Here is a 9157-nt window from a genome sequence, read left to right on the forward strand (position 1 = left end):
AAGATATACACTTGGGCTAAATTAAAATTGAAAAAAATTATTGTGAAATTTCTTTGCGACGTAAAATTGTTCGATCCGGCTTCATCTTCCTCCATCCTTCGTCCAAAGCCAGCCACTATACCTCGAACGATCCGCCACCATGGCTGGTAACGCATTGGTGATGCCACTAGCTCTCCAAATCTGGTCGTCCATGGCCATTGGCATCACACGTCTCGGTGACGCCGCTGGCTCTCCAAATTTTGCTTTTCTATGGCCATTGACGTTGCTCACAAACCTTGCTTCGCCATAGCCGGTGACACTATTGGCTCTCCAAATTTAGTATGGATGATCGACCTTCGTTGCCATTAATGTGTCATAATCCTCTAAACTTGCCAACTAGTCGTGTCTCGGGAGGTCATTAATGCCCAATTCCTACTAAGTCTCAATCGCTTTTAATGAACACCTATGATGCGCCGACACTCTCCGAGGCCTACGCGTCATGTTGTGTCATGTCCAACACTCTTCGACACTCCGATACTCTCCGACACTCTCTAACATGTGACAAACACGTGGTCATCACTCCACACATGCCAACAACACAGGAGTCTAACATCCAACATGCAATTTTGACATGCACGGGGTCAATTTTAAGTATTTTTCATAAATTATGGGTAAAAATGTAAACTTATCAAATATATATACTTAAGTCTCCATCCAGCCACCCCAAAATTAATATAACCAGCCATAAAATAAAAATAAAAACTAACCGTGAATCCCTAAAAGAAAAAAAAAGAAAAGAAACTCACCGCTGATATTTTTATATATAAATGATAATATGCATTTAATATACAATGTATCCCAACGTATCGGGATTCTCTATTTTTTTTTTATAAATGATGTGTCGGTGTATCGTGTTGTGTCGTGTCACATGTCGGTGTATGCTACTTAGATGAACACACAAGTGTGATGGCCGAGGTTTTCATGGCGCGACCGATAGATCCCATGGTCGAGAAGAACCCAAAGACTTGCTGTGTGATGGCAAACTAGGGTTTCCTAAGGTTCTCTAGGACTCTCTAGAATATTCACAAGGGTGGGCGATACCGTAATTGTCCCTCTTTCTAGAACCTTCATATTTATTGTTGGTAGTTAGGTAGATGGGAGGTACGATCTTAGCAATCGGATCGAATATAGTTCAACAGTTGTAATCCGAGACTCTCTACTATATAAAGAGGTGTTCTCCTTCTCATTTGATCATCCACAAGAAATAATACAAAAGCATTCCTTCTAGAGTGTCTCTCTAGAACTCTTTCTCTACGCGATCTGGGTGTAATACAAAAGCATTCCTTCTAGAGTGTCTCTCTAGAACTCTCTTTCCACGCGATCCGGGTGTATCCTCAAACCGTCGATACGTGACAAAAGTCTTAAGAAGTCTCTCTCTTCCAACCCAAACATGGTTCTTTCTTCCGGGAGCGCAAAAAACAGAGCCAAAAAACGGAACCACACCATCAAACACTATAAACGAGTTCTCTTTCTCTTTTAGGGGGCTTGCGGGAGAATTGAAAACAAAGGGATGGCAACACCATCAAAGTCCATAAACGGTTCTTATTACCTTTCGGGCGTGCTCGCTTGAGGATTGCAAACATAAGCTTGCTCGGGAGAGAAATGCAAACCGAGCAATGACAATACCTTGGCTCATCGTCATCATGGACGGCCCCAAACAGTTGAGAATATCCGAGAGCCAAAAATCATCGGAGCCTATTATTTAAGATCACCTCCTCTTCTAAGTAAAAATCACACTCCCCGATTTATATTTTCGAAACCAAGACAATCCTGCTCTTGCCGATCCCCTTCACCCTCTTCTAGAAAGGGTCATCCAATCCAACAAACCGCAACGGCCTTGCCACATTGATTACACCCGCACGCTTACACTTTATATGCAAAATGTGAGGAGGTACACGGAATGTTTTCACTTGGTAATGCCCTTTTCTTTTGATTTGATTTTCATTTTTTTTTTTTGGCCTTTTCTTTTTCATGCGATGGTCATAGAGGTTCGAAGAGAGGAAATATCATTGAGGTTAGTTGAAGAAGCATATTCCGCCGACGATGCCAGAGTGGTCATCCAAAGCGGGATATATGTCCATAGTATGGAAGAATTGGAAGCTTTGGTACATGTGTTTGAAGATGCTACACAACCCTATTCCCTTCAAAGGGTCACAGTTCTGAACATGGACCTGGACCCGGACGTGACTGAAGAATTAAAGGTGTACCTTGAGAATGGAGGATTCGCACCCGTTGTGGAAGAATATGGTGGTTCACTAGTTTTTGCATTTTTACCATTTTTTTCTTCTTCTTCTCTTCTTTTCTTATTTATTTTTAATCTACTTGCAATAAGGAACAATACCTATACTTTCCCTCTGTAGTTGGCATAGGAGAGAAGAGAAGAGCGGCCGTGGTTACGTCCCGTTCTTTAGGAGAGATTTTATAATAACTTGCGTTGTTAGTTCTGATTGTAAGCAAGTGAACAAATGCCGTCACTTGGAGGCCATTTCTGGCTTCTTTGCTAATCTTGCCTTTGGTCTCACATAGGATTAGGAAGTAGTACAACGCCAAGCTCGTCTGACACTGGAGATCCATTAGATTGGTGTAACTTGTGTGCTTAGCCTTAATGGAGTTGCAATCTAGTAATAGCGTCGATTCAGCTTGAGCTTAGACCATATGGGCCTGCTCAAGCCACATGTGCACAAAGGACACTTTTGGATGGGCTTGGACAGAGCTAATTATAAAGATCAGCTCGGCCTGAGAAATTTTGATAAATTTATTTTAGGCACTATTGAATATTAGGCTTGGTTAGGCCCAATTAAAAATAAATGGATCAAGTTTGATGGGCTTGAGAAATGGCCCACGTAGGAGCTTTACCCAGCTCGACTAGACCCACACATTCCGTTTGTTTCACATTTATATCCTCGATGCTCTCTACACCTTAGGGCCACTATTGGGCCTCGGTGCCACTATTGGGCCCGACTTGACCATTTGGTGATTAAATTTCCATTGCTCTTTGGAGAGCACGGTACGATGAAATTTGTAGTGGAACTATTGTGTCGAAATTCTTCTTAACACTATTTACTATAAATGAATTTTCTAGAATTTCATTCTCCGCGGTAAGGGGTTAAGAGATCGAAAACTCGAAAGGAATTTTTTAATCAACACTTTCCAAGTGGTCTTTCATGACTCGATCATCCCTTATCGAAATGCATCCATTTATCATACACCAACGAGAAGTGACGTTTTATTAGATATCTAGCAACTAGAATCTCTCTTTTTTCTACCAGATTATCAAGCAAGATTTGATAGGTAATAGTCAACTAATCGGAATTCATTTTATCAACGTAACGGAATGACCTCGTCTAAACTACTTGTCAAGTGGTCACCTCTAGGTCGACTAGCCTAATCAATGTAGAACCAAAAAAGAAAGTCCAAAATGCACCATCAAAATGTTTACACATAGAGTGATTGGCAAATTAATCGACAATAAGGATAAAGATCTGAAGCATGATATATTGGCCTGCCAATTGAAATCCGGCTGTTCATACGTTTCGGCGATACCAACATCGGGCATATATGATTGCAATCTCCGACAAAATCCAATTTCAATCATTCCACATTTTCACAAAAGCACAATTAGATTAAAGTGATTAGCCAGATTCCACCTGTTAGTCATCATCTCTGCTTTGTGTGTGCGTGATGGAGAGATTTTTGAATAGTTTGGGGCCAAACTTCCAACTAAGGAAGATGAAAAAAGTATCCCAAAAAGTGATAACCTAATTACATTTTTGCCAATTTAGTCCAAAATTTTCTAATTTTTACAATTGAGTCCTAATATTTTCACCTTTTCCCAATCGAGTTCATTCGGCTAATTTTGACCGAAAATCGCTGACGTGAGCTCCAATTGTTCTACGTGCCACAACCAGCGCCGACTTTGATAATTTTAATCAATAGTCTGATTTTTTTTTAATTTTTATTATTTTATTCCTCCTCTACTTTTTTCTTTTTTTTTTTTTTTTTGTTTTCCCTTTTTCCCTCCGCTATCCATTGACGAGCCTTGTCGATGGCCGGCAGAGGTCTTCAACCTCAAGCGAGAATAGGCCTCGCTTGAGGCCGGCGAGGGATGCTCGAGCCCGGGCTTGCGAGGGCCGCCTTAGCCTAGGCGGTCCTTCGCCGGATTGACGAGGGCGGCCCTCTCCAAGCCAGCAAGGGCGACCCTTGCCTAAGGCCATTGACATTTGCCAATCATCAACAAAGTGTCATGTAAAACAATTGGAGTCCACGTCAGCGATTTCTAATCAAAATTGGCTAGATGAACTCAATTGATAAAAAATGAAAATATTTAGCACTCAATTGATAAAATTAAAATGTTTAGAACTTAATTGGCAAAAGTGTAATAGGTTTAAGAATTTATTTTTATTTTTTCCAAAGAAAATGGGGTCCATGGGAGAATTTATGGTGGGGACGAGAAAGATCACCTCATACATAAAAGGAAGCAAGATAAAAAGGTTAAAGGGTCCATATGAAGATTCATGGTGGGGTACAACTAAGGGGGCCAGGATTAAAATCATTATTAATCATGGTGATGTAGCACAACATTATTAAAATTTAGAGAGAGGCACGGCCAGCATAAACAGGATCACGAGGACCACACTAAATTTTGATTTTAAACATAATCTAATCCTAATTGGACAAAGCTCCCAAAGCAGTGACATTACATCCATGACTTAACCACTTAACCAACCATGCTTTAAACGGCCAAGTCCCCATTGCTTCTCTCCCTAATCAGCAATTAAAACTTGGCCTCCCCCTCTGGTCGATGTGTATGTGTTGTGGTAGGGCCCTATCACTTGGGCACTCCATTTGCTCCTCCTTAAAGCTAAGTTATAATGATAATCATCGAGTCCTTCCTCTCTTTATTAAATGATCGCATTACTTTCAAAGCTTGGCTTGCGATTTATCCAAGCAAGAGTCACTTCTTGGATCTTCGCTATCATCGTGTGGTGGATGATTCGCATCAATCAACAGACCCCCTCGCTTTCGACACCTCTCTCTCTCTCTCCATCCATATTTGGAAAAGACATCTACGTATATGCACGTTTGATATGGCTTAAGGATGAGGCATTCTTGGAAATACCTCGTGTTCGATGTCATGACAGATTCTTGATTTACGTGTTTAAATAGGGTCAGGGTTGTTAGGATTATGCGCACAAACACTACGAAATAAAGAGTAAATGCGAGAAAAGAGAGATCAAGATACAAGGTTTATCATTGTTTAATCTTAAACCGAGACTACATCCGGCAGATGATTCCGTTATAATCAGTATTTCTCACCTCTTTGTCATGACCATCAATTACAAGAGAATGAGATCATATATACTATTTATGAGCTCAAGCTCAAGTTAATAATAAAATACATATCCAAATTATAAAGGCTCTCTGGAGGCCTGTGGGCGTTGTAGGATGAATTAGCTAATGAATTGACTAGGAGAATAATTATGGAATAAGGTGAAACTTTTCCTATTGCCCACTCCACCTAGCTCCGATTACGCACATTGGAGCTCTTCGCTCGATATCCCCGGTCGCTATGTTGTAAACCGTTGTTGCCATTCACCTAAGAGTGAGACTACCGTGTTTTCCTATCAATGGGGAGTATGAACCATAGTTGAACAAGGATCATGGTCATCTTCTTTCCTTTGGCACGCATGCGTGCATATCATAAAGAAATACTTTTGGTGGTCTTTAAATATGCTGATAGTCATCTCAATATGGTTGTGAGCGTGCCTAGGCTTTGAAACGCAACAATCGAAAGGATGGCTCCCCAAAATGTGCCAAAACATTTAGTAAAATCTGGATTATGGTTCTCTTTATCTTCGCGGATCCACGTCATTAACTAAAGAGAAATGCTTCTGTGCTTCTCAAATATCTTGTGTACCGGCATGTCGATGGACATGAAATTTTTTCTCTCTTTCGCAAAACAGAAGGTTAAGTTTCATATCCCCTAGGCCTTGTCGGATGGCGGACCATTACGTGAGACAATGACGCGTTGCTCTAAGGGTATCCAAGAGATGCCGCACGCAAAAAAATGATGAGAGTTCTTCTCATAATCGAGAGGAAAAAATCAATATAAAACATGCGAAACTTTGTTGCGAATGGGGAATCATAGAAATGCCATTGTTTGATGGATTGGTATCCTTGATCTCGAAGAAACTCAAGATTCCGAGTTCAAATTGACAGACCAAAAACCTTTTGCGAATCAAGTTATGACACAATAATTCTTTGAAATTGTTCTGTTCCAGCATTGTTAACGTTTCATTCACCGACCAAGGGAGTCGATTTAATTTGAACCAGCAAGAATAATTGAGGACACCCAAGACGAGCTAAAAAGCTCTCGAAATTGAAGATATGAAGATTTACATAGAGAAAGCTACAAATATTGCAACCCAAGTATGTATATATTTTTTCTAATGAGCCTTAAAGTACAATCTTGACTTGTCCACTTTGCACGAAATAATTCCTTCATCAGGAGAGCTGCAAGACAGTCGTTAGGTACCCATTAGCAAATACTTTATGTTTCATTAGCGCAACCAATCAGCAATATTGCGAGGGATGGCAATATTTCAAAAGATAAATCACGCGTAGGGGCAGCAATTCGCGTTTTCGTGTTACACTCATGTCGAATATTCGCGTCATTTCAATACATATGCAAAGTAATTTTCTTTGAAAGATCGATGAAAACGTGTCAATTCATGTTAATTTCGAGCTAGATTTTGTCTTGCCGTGTCGAGTTCGGGTCTCTCTCAATAAATTGGCGTCGTGTTTGGGTTGGGTACCACATCATGTGCGGATAATTGTTGGTCATGAATTAAACTTCTAGATCTCCTCTTTCTAAGGTAGTTATCACAAGTCATCGCCGTCTAAGCAGCTATTTAGACGAGGTAAAAATGTACAAGAAGTTAGTTATAAAAAATCGGAGTATAATAGAATATCACAAGACATGACATGGTTATCACTGGATAGAATTCTGTTATGAATAACATATATAGAACATAACTATAACAAGTGTAATGTCTTCTTGAGGGAATTCCACCTATCAATGGAGTAGTTACAAACTTGCAATTACTAAAATTGGAAAGAAAAAGTTGCACGTGTCATTTCGTGGAGACAATATTGAGTTCGAATTTTCATCAGCCAAGTGTTCTCCCTAAATTCATACGAATACGCTAAAAATAATAACAAAAAATTACGCGAATTCAATAGAAATTGGTTCTCAAGATGCTGTGAATTTAGCTGCTTAATCATCCACCCAATTGAAAAACTTCATCTTCATCTAAAACCAAGCAAGTTGAAAAAAAAAAAAAATCATCATATTGGAGGGAGTCGCAATCGTATCAAGACATGACGTAATCAGCCAGCCAATTGGAAGAAGTGACGTCAAACCATGCTACGTACGTAGGGGGAATTGGTGGAGGTGTTTGTCTTCTCCTACCACCAAATGGCCTGATCTCTTTTAAATCAAGCAAAACTAAAAGGACGTAAATAAGTCAAAACTAATTGAAAGCAATAATAGACTTTCCTTCTTATATTCTAATCTACAGCATTTTCGAATGTTTGAAGCTACATTATTTTGCCCAAGTCATCTTTTTTTTTTTCCCCTTTTTTATTTCTTCATTGTTGTATGAAGCTAAATTTAAAGTTGGCCACGAGGAAGAGGGTCATGCAAATTCGAAGATGACTCTTTTATGAGATCGTCAGATGGAATATTGCACGTGCAATTGAGAAAAATGAATCATACATAGCTTATAGACATGCTTAGATTCCTAAGTTAAGAAAGTGGTAGCAATTATTATTTTTTCCGGAAATAGCCTTTTCATCGTCCGTGTGTGCTTTGTTGGGCAAATTGAATCCATGTCGTCTTTGGGGCAAGAGAAATTAATTTCTTTCTTATATTATACTCTCGACGTGGATGACGTGTCACTAACCGGATCTGATACTAAAATCCCGATTGGGGCCGTATGCCCTTTGTGCTGATAAATGCCATTATAACGAAGTGTACTATAGCTATGGATGGATCTAAATTTAGTTGACAAGTAGCGGTATCCCAATCCACATCGATAAGTCGATAAATTGAATGTCAAGTTGTAGCTTGTTTTTACTTTTTGTGGTGTTTAAAGTTAATCAAAATCGAAGAAGACATTTACATTTAACATAAAGATTAAGAAAGGTTATAATAAATATTGAAAAGACAGAATTGTAGAAAGAGTTGCAAATGATATCGCCAATCAATGTAGCTTAGCACCAGGAAAAAAAAAAACCATCCAATCCTGCTAAACTCTTGAAGACCACACCACAGACATCATCATGGGTTGATATTGAGGTCTTGTCGTTGCAAACTGCCTTATAAGTACAGAAGAAGGCGATGGGAGAATTTGGTGAAGATATTCTCACTGAACCACACCATGGTTTTTCTACTTTTGGTGAGGGCATCCCTCAAATTCCATCGCAGACAGGTAAGGTATCTTCGATAAGCAGCGGAGGAGGCTGCATTTTGATCATCCAGATTCCGACATGATAGGACAGGACAGGACAAGGAATTCCCTAATTATGCATCTAAGATTTTATTTCGAAAGCTGGATACAAACCATGGATTATATCCTAGCGTTGTCCGGTGCGTTTGGAAAGGAGCAAGGAAAAAGCAAACAAACTTGAATAAGAAGGGCGAGGTTCGTGGAACAGCATGAAATGGCATGAGAGGAGCCTGGAATGACGTACGTGGGAGTTGGTAACAATGATACGAGTGTACGTAGAAAAAAGTGACCGCACGCAGACACACTCGATCGATCCTGAGTGGGGAAAATGGGAAGAGTTTGATGGCGGGTCGTTTTAGGGTTAGATGGAAACATGGGCCCCGCTCGCGGGCATCTCATCCGGTGCAAATGTCGGCTTTCACTTCCTTCTTGTACTTGTGTCTTGTCTCTCTGTACATCTCTCTCTCTCTCTCTCTCTCTCTCTTCTCTCTCTCGTCGTTTTATAAAACCCTAGACACAGGAGAGAGAAGAGAGAGTGAGTTGAGTTGAGTTGAGTCCATTTATATATAAGCCCCCTCATTAATTCTGTGCAAACAAAATCCCAGCAC

This window comes from Rhodamnia argentea, chromosome 9 (genome assembly GCF_020921035.1).
Source record: "Rhodamnia argentea isolate NSW1041297 chromosome 9, ASM2092103v1, whole genome shotgun sequence".
Lineage (NCBI taxonomy): Eukaryota > Viridiplantae > Streptophyta > Magnoliopsida > Myrtales > Myrtaceae > Rhodamnia > Rhodamnia argentea.